Source organism: Schistocerca serialis, chromosome 12 (assembly GCF_023864345.2).
Source record: "Schistocerca serialis cubense isolate TAMUIC-IGC-003099 chromosome 12, iqSchSeri2.2, whole genome shotgun sequence".
In the NCBI taxonomy this organism is placed as follows: Eukaryota; Metazoa; Arthropoda; class Insecta; order Orthoptera; family Acrididae; genus Schistocerca; species Schistocerca serialis.
In genome coordinates, this window is record NC_064649.1 from 101,325,855 (window position 1) to 101,341,129 (window position 15,275).

The window sequence follows — 15,275 nt, forward strand, 5'->3', positions numbered from 1 at the left end:
TCGCGGCATGCTACCAGTGTTAAAGACTGCGATGGAGCTCCGTATGCCACGGCAAACTGGCTGACACTGACGGCGGCGGTGCACAAATGCTGCGCAGCTAGTGCCATTCGACGGCCAACACTGCGGTCCCTGTTGTGTCCGCTGTGCCGTGCGTGTGATCATTGCTTGTACAGCCCTCTCGCAGTGTCCGGAGCAAGTATGGTGGGTCTGACACACCGGTGTCAATGTGTTCTTTTTTCCATTTCCAGGAGTGTATTACAGTTGCAAGAGCAGACAATGTTCTACAAGTGGCAGTTCGTCATCCTAGGTGGTGGTGGTGGTGGTGGTGGTTAGTGTTTAACGTCCCGTTGACAATGAGGTCATTAGAGACGGAGCGCAAGCTCGGGTGAGGGAAGGATGGGGAGGGAAATCGGCCGTGCCCTTTCAAAGGAACCATCCCGGCATTTGCCTGAAACGATTTAGGGAAATCACGGAAAACCTAAATCAGGATGGCCGGAGATGGGATTGAACCGTCGTCCTCCCGAATGCGAGTCCAGTGTGCTAACCACTGCGCCACCTCGCTCGGTCGTCATCCTAGGCCCAGAATCAACAAATTTGATATATCTGCACAGGGAAGAAGCTGGTTGTACATTGTCATCTGCAACACAATTCCGTGGGTCGAGCTCATCTCAGTTACATCACCAGCGTGGAGTAAGCAGCCCCACATCACAGCAGGTGGCGATGTTTTGACACCCCAGCCACTCCCCAGACATATGGCATCCACGGATTACTCCGGCGATGTTTTGACACCCCAACCACTCCCCAGACATATGGCATCCATAGATTACTCCATCTCTGCACAGAATTTCCCACACAGTGGGCTGCATGATCTTTTTTGCCTAACTTAACTGACAAAATATGTTGGAAGATATTTTAATGTGTGGCATGAAGACAATTTGTACCCCTACTGCCTGAAATCTGCCAGTGGTTTTTGCAAAGGTGTGTCATTCAACCAGACTTTCCAGACTGTGTGCTTTTTATAGATAAGGCATCATTTACTCAAGAGGGTATGTTCAACAGCCACAATCAACACAGGTGTGCACAGGAAAATCCACATGCTGCCTTTGCTCGTGGTCACCAAGATTGCTTCGCTGTCAACATCTTGATTGGCTTGGTAGGTGATAATCTGATTGGTCCGTGCATGCTCCCCTTGTGATTGAACGCAAACAGATACTTAATCTTTTGACAAGAAACTCTGCATATGCAGTGTGAATACATTTGGATGAAACCTTTGGCGAGAACAGTATAGGGTGCAGTGGACCAGGGGCAAGGCATGCATCTTCCCCAAGATGACGCTCATTGATTTTTTTTCTTCTGGGGCCATCTGAAATCTGTTGTCTATGAAACAACCATTGAGACTGATGAAGAGCTGATAGTGTGCACTATGGCAGCCCCCCAATACAATTTACACTTCACCAGAAGTGTTTGAAAGAATGCGACAGTCACTGCAGCGTTGTTGCGCGGCATGCATTCAAGTAGGAGGGTGTAATTTTGGGCACTTTTTGCAAATGTTTTCAAATAAAGGTTATAAAAGTTCATCCTGTCTTCTCCTTTACCTTGATGCCACAAATACATTGAAAATGCTGCCCTACAGATGTGCTACCACGACGGCTCGGACGGCATGTTGACATGGGTTGCTATATGAAATATGTTTGTTATGGTCGACTCTACCAGCCCTCTCATTTTTTACATTCATTTTAGATAAACCCACCATAATAAATGAAGCAGCAAATACATATTTAATTTGACACCAGATATTCTTATTAAAAAAATAGCTCCAGGAGATTTTGTGAGGGAAATGCTATTATCCGGCAGAAGAATTCATAGAGGCCAAAATGATAATTTGAGCAAGGAATAACTTAGTGTAGCTCTTTTATTGTGTATAATTATTAGGATGCTGTCATTAACATAAGTTGTTCTCTGTTTATGGTGAAGTTTTACCACAATTTTGGTGTGTCTCCCGTATACGAATAAAATGATTTAGACTGGGTGTGCTTTTGAGACTAATAAAACAGAACTCCCTAACTAGAATTGTACCTTCTGCCAATAGCAGTGTATGTGTGTATGTTGAAATGATTGTGTGAAAAATTATACACAGTAATGTTCCTTAGTTTAAGTAGCAAGCCAGAGGAAATGATTGCTTAGTTGGTAGAACATTATATTGTGTTTTTACAAATACACTGTAATTACAATAACTTGTCTTCTTCTTCTTGTAATGTTGTTTCAATTATTTTTTGTATCCTCCTGTCATGGTGTCAAAAGGCAAACTGAACCATAGGTTGTTTTTGCATATGTTGTTTGAGCATATGAAATAATTAAGAAATTTCTTTTATGCCTTGACCATTCGTGTCATATGCATACTTTGTGATTTGCTATTTTGCATCTCATCCTGCAATGTTAGAGCCCTAAAGCCACATCATGCATGGGTCTAGAAAGTCTGGTGTACTAACACTTTCCATGTAATTATTGCTTTTGATTAGAGTACTGGGCCAGGACATGCCTGACTAGTATATTCCACAATTGGAAACACAGCCAATAAGTAACAATACCCACACTTAAAAAATCTGTATGTACCCTATCATTATACTTTGTATAAGAAAAGGATGTATAATATAAAAATACTTTGTAAGTAGTGATTATTGTGAGCCAGGGCAAGAAAGAAAGTGACCTGTCTTGGTCATACTACTACATAAAAACTTAAGTACGTTCATTCCTGTCCTGGAAGGGAAAAACACATAAATTATAAATATATATTCAACAATAAATTACTAATAAATAACTTTCTGAATAGTTTTCAAATGACAGTGACACTGGCACGCAACGAACGACACAGCCTCAAAATGAGGAGCTCCTATGGCCTTGCTGAATATTGCCTACAAGGAATACAATAACACATGTTGGGTAAAGACAAAATCTAAAACAAACGTGCATTAAAAATATTACAAAATGTACAAGGTGTGACAATAGAGTAATGAGACTGATGCGAAAAAAGTTGCTTACCGTTTTAGTGAAGTTTAGTGTTGTCTCCTTCAAAGTAGTTCCTTTCTTATTGCACACACTTTTTCCAGCTCTTCTGCCATTGATGGTAACATTTTCTGGAACTCATCTTCTGTAATATCCTGCAAGACCCTCGTCACAGCTTTTTGGACATCTTGTGTTGTTTGAAAATGGTGTCCCTTGACTGCCATTTTGACTCTTGAAAAAAGTCGCATGGACTGATATCTGGTGAATAAGATGGCAGTGGTAGTACTGAAATTTGTTTTGAGGTTAAAAATTGCTGTACTGACAGAGCAGTATGGGATGGCACATTATTGTGATACAGAATCCAATTATCAGCAATGTTGGCATGGACACGAAAAACTCTTTTACAAAGTCTTTCTAAAATCTCTTTGTAGTAATATTGGTTAACTGTTTGTCCAGGAGGCACACACTCTTTATGAACGTTTCCCTTGGAATCAAAGAAGCACACAAGCATGCATTTCACTTTTGACTTTGACATGCGAGCATTTTTTGGTCTGGGTGATCCCTTTGAGCACCATTGTGAACTTTGGCATTTTGTCTCTGGATGACACTGAAAAAACCAACATTCATCACCAGTGATAACACCCAATTTAATGCAAAAAGAAATGGCACACCGTTGCGCAATATTATGAGGTTCCATTTCCGTGACGAGGGACACAAACACATGTTAACTTATTACAGCACAACTCACGAATGAGCAGTTGCATCAATGTTCTGCTTGGACTAGAAGCCCATAGGGATCTGTGGATGACAGTAAATGTGTGTGGATTTGATGCTTGACCAAACATACAAACCACCAAACATACAAATGTTGAGCAGCGTGAGCATTTCCACCTACCACCCTGTAAGCATAGCACGTGTCTTCCCTTTTCTCCCAAGAATAGTGCTCCATTTCCTGCCTGCTCCACACAGAACAAACATAAGTGTGTCCACCAAGGTCAAAGATACTGTGCCTATGAAAGGCTGCATGGTTGCCACATCTTGCAAAGAAAATCAGTCTCATTACTTCATTGTTACACCTCGTACACCACCAAATATTCATTCAACATAATTAAAAGGAAACCTGCTTGACACTTATGTAACCAGTCATGGGGTAAGAATCAATTTAAATTAGGGGAGCTTAAGAACCAGTAATAAAACTTAATACTCACTAAAAAGGTTACAGCCATGAGGACCAAACAACATTTTTAACAGAAAATGCACTTTACTTCGAGGTAGATTTTTAACGCTTGCAAATTATGTAAACTCAATTTTGGCTCAGTATAATGAGCTGACAGATAGCTACAAGGCTTTACAAGCTAACTGTAATCTTTTGTAACATATTTCAAGCATCATAACCATTTAAATTCAGGATCAACTACAAGAAGTTTAACAGCACTAAAATATGTGGGCCAACATAGTAAAAAAAAATTAATATGTCAACAAAACCACAATGAAATCTCAACAGTTTAACCTCTATTTTTAAAACAACAATTCTTAAGTCAACAAAGCCTTAGGCTCCATCTGATTCACAGACTTCAAAGCCCAGACACCTGCTGAGCGTTCAGAGCACAGAGCTTCTTGTCATAATGCCAGTGAAAAACTACCTGCAGACAGACATGATTCTCACCATGTCCTGAAGTGCAGCTTTGTTCTCCATCAGCAAACATATCCAAAGAAGCAGACAACCAATATAGGGAGTGGCTCACAACTCTGTCTGGTGTTTCTGGTTGATGATATGGAGCACCTTTATTAATACGCCTTACCCGGCAACCATCCACTATGGCTACCGCAGTTACTCCACTGGAAGGTGCATGATATTAGCTAAGGAGCAATGCCACACATCCAACTGCAGAAGCACCACTGAACACCTCCTACAGGATCTTCTCTCAACTCACAACAACAACAACAACAACAGACACTACTTGTCCGGCATCACACAGAGCAGCACATGCAGATAGGACACAGAGACCTCTTAGCTGTGCTGTGCATGCTCTTTTATTTCACAGAGTTGTGACTATCATCTCCTAGTGAGGTGGCAGAGTTTCACAGTCTGAGATCTTTGACAACAGATAATGGACCAGTTCAATTACCGTGTAATGAAATGATATCCCCTCTGTCTGAAAATCTGCCCACCACACCTAGAATAACTTTCTGTCACCTCCACAATATCCTTGTCAGATCCTATGCTACTTCTGCTCCCATTTCCCAACCCTATAGTTCCTCCTCCTGTGACAGACTCCACTGTAAGACTTGGCCTTTGCACACTCCTACCACTATCTATATCAGCCATTTAACTGGCAAAACATAAACTATCAAAGGGAGACCCACCTGTAAAACGATACATATCATGTACTAGCTGCTATGTAAACAGTGTTTTGCCTTTTAAATTGATATGATTACCGACAAGTTATCAGTCAGGATGAATGGACATAGACAGAGGGTGTACTATGGCAACACACAATATTCTGTATCAAAGCATGCTCTACAACATGACAATCATGAACTCAGTGGCTGTTTCACACATGTGTCATTTGCATTCTTCCCCCAGACACTAGCTTCTCACAATTCCACAGATGGGAATTGGCACTACAACATGGCCTTGGTTCTCGCCACCCACCTGGCCTTAATTTATTCAGTCTCGGCATTTCTTCTCATTAACTATTCCTTTCTTCACTCCCTTTTAGTTTTCTATATTTTTTTTATTTTTCTGGTCAATTTTTCCTGCCCTACCTCTACCACATACAACGTACTTAGCTTTCTGCTCTTGCATGACATTCTGTCAGTAACCCCTGTCTTGCTTATTATGCTATCTTCCACCTCTTAGCCTTCAGGTTTTCACATCACATCCAGTGCAGTCTCCAACAATTAGTCTTTCCTTCTTATCCCATTGGGTAAGCCTTCCCTGACATGGGGTTCTGTGCATCTTTTCCAAACTCGCCATTTCCTAAACCTCAGCAGTTCTATTTCTTCATCCCTCTTCCCTCCCCTTCAACCCTTATGCCAGGAGGACAAGTCACTGGCCCCAAGAGCTTACATATTTCTGTAATGTTGATATGTGTGAGCTGCTGCTTGCTGTGTAGACTTTTTAATCTCTCCAGTTGCATTATTTTTACTCGAGTGAGTTATTCAGACATAAAAATCTTTGACCACTTACCAAGTGATGTGAAAAATTAATGTAATGTACTAGGTTGAGAATCCTTTAGTTTACCATTCAGTACACTCTTCAATGGTGAAGCACTTAACACTAGATCACTTGTATGGAAACCATTTTACAAATACAGTTTACCCCTTTATCATTTGTTATTTGATGTTTTATGTGTATAAAAAATTATATTATATTTAAAATCATGATTACTTTGAAATTACATCACATCTAACCTCATGTAAAATTAATGTTTCGAAAATAACAATGTTGATTCTGTTTTATGTTATATTTTATAAGGTAATTAGAAACTAAGCAAACTCAAGATTTTGTGAACATGAAATCAGTCTAAATAATTTTGCAATCAGTATGAAATTTAATGTTGTTTGAAATTAATTGTTTAAAAAACCATAACTGCTAAAATTTGTACAAAAACCTTTTTCCAAATTTTTGGTAATGGCAAATATTTTTTTTCTATTTGCAAAATATAGTATTGTACTCTCACAGTTTTGTAAACTCATAGTTTTTAATTCTATGTCTAATTTTGTGAACATTTCAATAACAGGCTGTGATACGGCAATTTTTGTGTGTTTATACATACAGCAGTGGTGATGTCTGCTAAGTCAGCACTGTGTGTAGAGAGAGCTGAGTTAGTCAATTTAGTCTGTACTGAGTCCTTGTAGTCCATTACCACAGACATCTCCATAACATTCTATGAATGTCAACATCAACCTGATGCGATTTTTCAGGAAAAACACTGATTAACAATAATATAAATTTATTAGACATAAATACCTTACACAAAGAGCAACATATTATCATTTTCACAACACATCAATATTAAAGCTTTCATGACAACAAATACACATCTGAATGAAATGAGCAATTTTGGTAATTTTTAATACTTTCCAAGAAATTTGCAGTCACTTAATTTTCAATATCAATAAAATTAATTAATTACTACCTACCTTGAAACAAAGTAGTACCTCTACAAATGAATTTCTTTTAGTGCACATCTATACCAATGTTTATTACCACAGTTTTATCCTTAGTTAATGTTTTTTGACACAAAATTATTAAAATGAAAATGTTCAACAGTCTTAAAGATTTGGAACACATTAACACTCTATCCCCTGTTTACATGGTATCCAATAGTAAATCTAAGAAAATAATGATTCTTACCACTTGCAATATTAAACAATGTCTGGCGAGTTGTTTGAGCAAATAAGAATTACTTTTGAATACTGATAAAACGACCACATTCATTACAATCAATACTATCATTAAGTATAAAAAGTATTTTCATTTAAAACATTCATGCTGGTGATAGTCCTCAATCATACAAAAAGATAATTTTTTCTTTTCTCCTTAGGAAGCACTAAATAAAGCAACTGTAACAGCAGTTCCATGACAGAAGGTAAATTTAGATTTACAAACAACATTTTTTATAATTCTGTGTATTCTGAAGATATTAGCACTTGCTTCTATAGCTGAGGTAAGTGACACACGCTAAAGGGTGTTTCAAAAATGACTTTACAACGTTCAAAATTCATATAAATCAATTGATTTTACCCACAGAGGTGAGTGTAATGTCAATTTTTAGGGAAATACATCAAGTTTTGTCTCGCGTAGTTTGCTAGTACTGAAGCACACCGTAAGGAGTGCTAGTGGTAGTTGCATTAAAGATGGCTGCCTTCAGGACCCGAGCATGCTAGCTGTGTGTTTTGGTTTGAAGAACTGAAGTCGGCAACAACAGTTCAGCGTAATTTCCGTACCAGGTACACTAAAGATCCTCCTAGTAAGCCTACAATTTATGTGTGGCATAAATGTTTTGTAGAAACAGGGTGCTCAGTAAGACATGGGATATCATCATGTTGTCCATAAGAGAACCATCAACAGGATAGTGTACCTGGATAGGTTAGAACAATTTTTGATACCACAGATCAATGAGGATGACCAAGAACGAAATGTTCACTTCATGCAGATTGGTACACCACAGGCTGATGTCTGGGATTTTCTCAGTGACTGCTTTCCAGGTCAATGGACTGACTGTGATGTGCCAGTCACATGGCCCCCATGTTCCCCAGACCTGACGCCGCTCAATTTTGCTTACATGGGGATTCGTCAAGGATATCGTGTTTGTACATGCTGTGCCAGCTTCTCTACCTGAACTTAGAGCAAGAATTTATGCTGCCACTGAGCAAGTTACACCTGCAATGTTACAGTGAGTTTGGGAAGAAACTGACTTCTGTGGGATATGTGCAGGATAACCAATACATACAACATTTTTAGTTTAAGGTAAAAAACTTTTTGTGTGTTTCCCTACAAATTAACACTTTATTTAATTAACACTTATTTATTTAACAATTTATATGAATTTTTAAAGTTGTAAAGTTCTTTTAGAAATACCTTGAATAGTGCGAGCCATGAACGATGGCGGTTGACGCACGACAGGGCATGGACGAGGATTGCATTGTTGATGATTCCGAGCGACAGTTGCAGTATGTGCCTATCGCTTGAAGATAGTGTATATCCCGCAAATTAAGTCTCTCACTTCCTTATGCAGAATGTATCAATTACCACCATCAGCAATGACTGCTCGCAACAAATGAAACAAAAATTTACTAAACAAGTCACTATAATAATGTTTAATGTTCGCATCAGCTACGGCATTCATAACAGAGTGCTCAGAACACTTCCGAATGCTCATTGGCTGCCGGGGAATGCATGACAGAGGTGCGCAGAACAAATCTAAACTCTACCTCCATTGTTCGTGACTCCAACTATAGTGGGGTAATACTCATGTTGGAGGTAATTGTTTTGAATCCTGGTGGTGAAAGGAAATTTGACCACCGGTATTTGGTCCACAAGGGAAGAAGATGGAATGGCGTACAGTTCACCAGCACCTATCTCTGCGCCTACGAAATTCCGAACCCCTTCAAAGTCTCTCATGGAGTGAGACCATGTGGCTCTGTCATGGTGATTTGCATGTCAGATGAGGACGTTAAGCCATTCCAGACAAATAGGGACTGTACCAGCACTGAGTTTCACACCCACACTTCTCCCTCATTATCAGCAACAACATTAAAACCCAACATACACATTTAAGACACACCTATTGCACTGCACGAAAAGTAAGCTGTCATCCTGCATGAAGATAATTAAGCAGCTGAACCTCTACCCAGGTGTCTCCCAACTAACAGTGCAGAATGATATTTCTATTGTCAATAGGATAGCTTTTCAACACAAGCCAGCAATGTATGCATTATGTAGCTTAATCGTTAAGATTTTCCCAAGCACATGGCTGTCATCAGTGTAAGAACACAGTGTTATGTTTCACTAAACAGTAATGATTGTTAAGTGTACAATGTGTGATTTTCCTTAGAATCAACACCTTAACAGGGGACTGTGTTATGATCAAAGATATGACGACTCACTGCACGAAATCATGTTTTGTTACATGGCTTCCTCAATTAAACACAGGTTCACCAGTCCCTGAAAAACTCAATTTCAATACACTGTGTCTTGCTCATAACTTAATTTTAACCCTACATAATTTTTCATGTATTCCCTTTCCCAAAAATTAAATTTTCATGTATTTTTGTCTTCTCCCACAGGGAGCAGGCCTACACTAAATGAAAATTGAGGCTACTTATTTGCTCCCTTCTCTGTACATTCCACAACCACATGTATTTCAAAACGCCTGTACACAGCACAGGAGAGTTTAAATGTGAAGTCACCAAGGAAGCAAGCAATGACATGAGAGTTTTCATTCTAACTTCGAATTCAGGTTATAGAATTGTATAAATGATGACAATCTTTTCTTCAAACTTCTTTACAATACAAACATGACTGTGGATAAAATGTCACTAATTTGCTCAATGGATAAGCCAGTCTCTGTCAATTTGGCTAACAATACATTTTATCTTTATTGCAACACCCTCGTCTTTTGCTGTTTTAGTTGCTGGTTTTAATTATATCTAAAACAAATTCAGCTCAATAATACAGGAAGCAATTATACAAGATGAAACTTCAGCCAAATAAAGGAGAAAAAGTTTACTTACATTACTGAGAGGGGAAGCTGGTTAAGTCATGTACAGGAGAATGAAGAATTTTGAATGTTTTGTTTTGTGTATTTCTTCAGAAGAAGATACAATTCTAAAGAATCAACATTTAACAAGAACCTCAAAACACAAGAGAGACAGCAGGATAGTCAAGAGGGAAATTATTAAGTTCCGTCTTGACCTTACATTTTCCCCCGTTTCCTCTTTGATATACTTCTGGACATCGTTATTGCTGCTCCAAATATTTCATTTAACTGTGTGTGTTTTCTTGACCTGCAACTACCTTCCAATCTAGTAAACAAATATTTCAAGCAGTATCCAGATGTAAGTTCCTTTTGTGTTTTATGCTGCAGGTGCACGACTGTCTCAACATGCTACAACTAATTGAACCCAACAGTGGGAAAGAGGCATCACTATTAAAGATGACAGCAAAGTAGTTACATGAAAGTGGGTTATTGAAATATCCGACAACAGTTATAAGCCTACTGTATATCAAGTGAGCACAATCATATGTCTTCTCAATGCACACAATCGTCTAGCTACTAACCTTCACCATGCAGTTCTATGGAGGACAGATCAGAAATGCGTCAATGCCTCACAGATTGATGATAGTCAACACAGAGCAAAAGAATCTGCACAATGAGGAACAAAATGGGTGACCACCTCTACTTACTGGCAAATTGGTACATTCTATGGAAGAGAAAGTACGTTAGAAGCAGAAATCCACCACAGAACCTTGCCTGTGCCTTCTCCACAAATTTGCTAGCTGTTTCTGCATGACATTTGCTAACAGAGTGTCACACAAAGCGGAGGAATGGGGATCTCATTATTGGTACTGACATAGTTCTGTGAGGAAGGTGGTAGTTATCTGAACTATAGCATGACAGGGAAAAAGATACACTCTAGAAACAAAATGTTGTTCCACAGAAAGGTGGCATATGCCCTCGCCACAGAAGACTAAATTCAGAATGTTTGTGGCCACTAGGAAGCTCCTGCGCACAGGTTTCTAGAGCACACAAGGATTATTGCCGATTCGCTTTTTGGAGAGTGATGAAACCATAAGGACCAAGACTTATGTTGTCAATATCTTCATTCTGAAACAAAAGGTGTACCATGTTCATTGGTGGGGTGGTGTATCTGCCCACAACAAGACTCAGCCTCAGACAGCAGCTACAATATAACAACGTATTACTTACTTTGGCTAGGAAGCATTTCCTCATTCTTTTTATGGACCCATCTAGATTCATCTGATTTCTTTTATTTGTGTAACATGAACTAGTGAGTACCATCATTTGGTAAAAAGATTCCTCCCCATCTGGCCCTACCCACTGCATTTTGGATTCTCCACAACTACACAGTTTTGGATGTGCAGTCATTTCCTAGAGTGCGTTGTACAACATGTCAAATGGACATATTTGGGTTACAATCAAAACATTCTTTTAGGCATAAAGTGTTAAAATATTATGTGTTTGTCAGACATCCTTACACTTGTAAGTGGTAAGCCACATCACTGTTAATCAGGGAACAGTTGGTACCGTGTTAAGAGGGTGAATCAAATATGAACCGGAATTTACATGTGGCAGCTGTGGTAGTAGACGATAATGGATGCGACCTCGGCAGGATGTTGGTGGGTGTCCGGAATAGCATTGTGATTCTACAGTTAGCGTGACACAACCGTTCGAGTCACAGCGCCATGAGTGAGTAAGAGTACACATGTCTGTTTCACTATGCATAACCATCAAGTTTCTCACGAAAGAAGGCACCGAACCTGCACAAATTTAGAGGAGAATATGTGTTCAGTTTGGGGAAGAAATCATCTGTTCAGCCAATAGTATATACTGTAACAAACATTTCTGCAACTGATCCGAAATGTGATTCTTCTGCATAACAATGCAAGGCCACACACTGCTGCTTTAACAGGGGGAAAATGGAGGACATTCATTGGGAAACTCTGAAACATCCTCCTTACAGTTTAGATTTACAGGTATCATCCTGCCACTACCACAGGTTTGGACTGCTGGAAGAAGAAGTTGGGAGGACTCTGGTTTGACGACAGCCCAGTGGTAGAGGAGTTAATGTGCAAGTTGGTTGGTTGGTTTTGGGGAAGGAGACCAGACAGCGTGGTCATCGGTCTCATCGGATTAGGGAAGGATGGGGAAGGAAGTCGGCCGTGCCCTTTCAGAGGAACCATCCCGGCATTTGCCTGGAGTGATTTAGGGAAATCACGGAAAACCTAAATCAGGATGGCCGGACGCGGGATTGAACCGTCGTCCTCCCGAATGCGAGTCCAGTGTTAATGTGCAAGTGGCTGCACACCATGTACCCCTTCTTTCTTCAAGGATGGCGTGAAATAGTCACCAATTCAGTGGGAAAAATGTGTAACAAGATAAGCAGATTGTGTAGAAAAAAAAAGAGGTGGGTGTATTTTTGTTTTGGTTTATTCAATAAAGTTTACAAAAATCAATTCCTTTTTGCATTTGTATCTCCCCTCATAGTTTTAAAGTCCAGCCAACTTGCTAAATTTTAACAGTGTACAATTAGACAAAAGTTTTGACTATAACCCAATTATGTCCATTTGATGAGTTACACCACACTTTTGAAAATGGGTACATAGCCAAGAGTGTGCTGTACTGGAGCATTCAAAATAAAAGGCTATTTTAATTTGAGGAATGATATAAAATGTTGCGGTTTGTCACTCAGAGAAGGTGTTTTGGCTGTAGTCCCCATGGTAACTAAAACAAAATTTTTTGTTCAACAACATTTTTGATGCTTTCAACTAGCCAGTGGAACTTCCTTTCTGCATACCACAACAAATATATCTATTCAGACTGAAAACAATGATCAGTACTCTCTTATACGCTTTTGATGAATAACATTCTGATAATGGAAAGAGTAGAGGTAAACACTCACTGTATAATTGTTGCGCTTAGTGGTTGACATACACATAAACAGGACTGAAATTATTGATAAGCTTATAAACAGTGTCCTTCTTCAGAATCAACAGACTAATGACAAAACACACACACACACACACACACACACACACACACACACACACACACACACACACACAGCAACGTGATGTTTTGTGTATGTGCTTCCTCAACTATATAATGACTGGCTACTTTTCCTCCTGCCAGTATTTGTATTCCATCCTGTTCATCAAATTCCTCCAGAATGTACCACCACTGGCAAAAAATGTGGGTAATCTACACAAGAAGCAAATTTTATGCTAAATCTCATGATAAAAGTACAGCATCATTTACCTCTAGCGTATGTAGGTATCATATGCAATACCTCTAGTCTAAAATTTTTTGTGCGTTACTCGACCACTTTACGAGCGCCTGCCGGTATCATAGAGTATACATGTAGCGCATTCTGTTCATCATTTGTTTAAACTTCTTCATGCCATCAGCAGCTGGAAAGTCAGTGTTAAGGTCGGCATGGATCATGTCAGGAATTGAAAAAGGTAAATATTCTTATCGTTTGCAATTTCACACATTAGGAAGCATATTTATATTCGCAAATGGTTCATTTATCCTGTACATAAATATCTCTATTGAGAAACTACTCCTCATGAACAAAATGTTCTACTTAATTGCAGGTACCATCCCTGATACCTCGGAACTCTATTACTATAAATCTCCTGTCATTGTTTACTTGGTTATAGTGGCGTGTGTGTTTGTTTCTTCATTTTTTGCTAAATGTTAGTCTGTTTGCTGTCATTATCCTGTATTAAATAACGTGTGTCCCTTACATGAAAATATATTGGGTAATTATTGTATTACATTAATGAAAATAATGAACCCAGTAATCCCATTTTTCCCTGCTGCAAGGCTAACTGATGATGACATGGGGGAACTTTTGGCAGTGGAAGCTCCAAACATTTCTGAATTTGAGCTGTCTGAAGAAGAAGATGAGCTTGATATAGCTGTCAGATCACAAACTCCAGCAGCTGATGAGTCATCACCCAAATCAGATGACAATGGAGTACCTTTTAGTGAGATCCAACACAGAGGTGCAAAATGGAGACGCACAACAGAGTAAGTAGTTGGTAGATACAAATTTGTATAGCATATTTAATGTATAGTTTGCAAAGATTTATGTTATTTTACTTTAATTTCTAGGTGTAATCCTGAAGTACCAGAATTTGCAACACCCGAAATTCCAACTGTGAAATCACCTTTTGAATATTTCACACAATATATTGACCAAACATTGTTTGATGATACGATTTATTATATAAATTTACGTCATGTTACACAACAGGAAAGTCAATGGACTGTAATGGAGCAGAATTAAGGAAGTTTTGGGGGGCTGGCATGCTAATTGCATTACTGGGGTTATCTGGATTGAGAATGTGTTGGGAAAGCTGAACAAGTTATCCACTGATTGCAGATACAGTTAGCAGGGACAGATTTTACCTGATAAGAAACAATCTGAAACTGGTTAATGACAATGCTGTATTAGAGGAAACCAAACGAAGTGACAGTTATTGGAAGATATGACCACTCCTTGACAGACTGAGAAATGCATTTCGAAATCATCCCCGACCAACTCATACACGCATAGATGACCAGATGATACTGTTTACAGGTCAAGTAAGAACAAGACAGTGTTTTAAGGGTAAACCTCACCCAGTTGGCTTGAAGAACTTTTGTGCTAGCTACATCCAACGGTATGCCACTTGACTCTTTGCTATACCAAGGAAAGGTTAAAGATATCACATCTGGAAAAACTCCAGTACCTGACAACCTTGATACTGGAGGATGTGTTGTTCTAAAGCTTCACATCTGTCCCCTTACTAGATAGACTCCTAACTCATGGGCCAATCTTAGCAAATGGGACTATCATGGCTAATCGTCTTCCACAAGCTGTAAATTTCAAGAGAGATTTAGATTTGAAAACAGAGGGCAGAGGTTCTTTTGATCAGGTTGTAAGGAGTGATGAAAAAATAGCTGCAATGAAATGGTTTGACAATAAACCTATTTACATTGCATCTTCTGCTTTTGGTGTCCATCCCACTG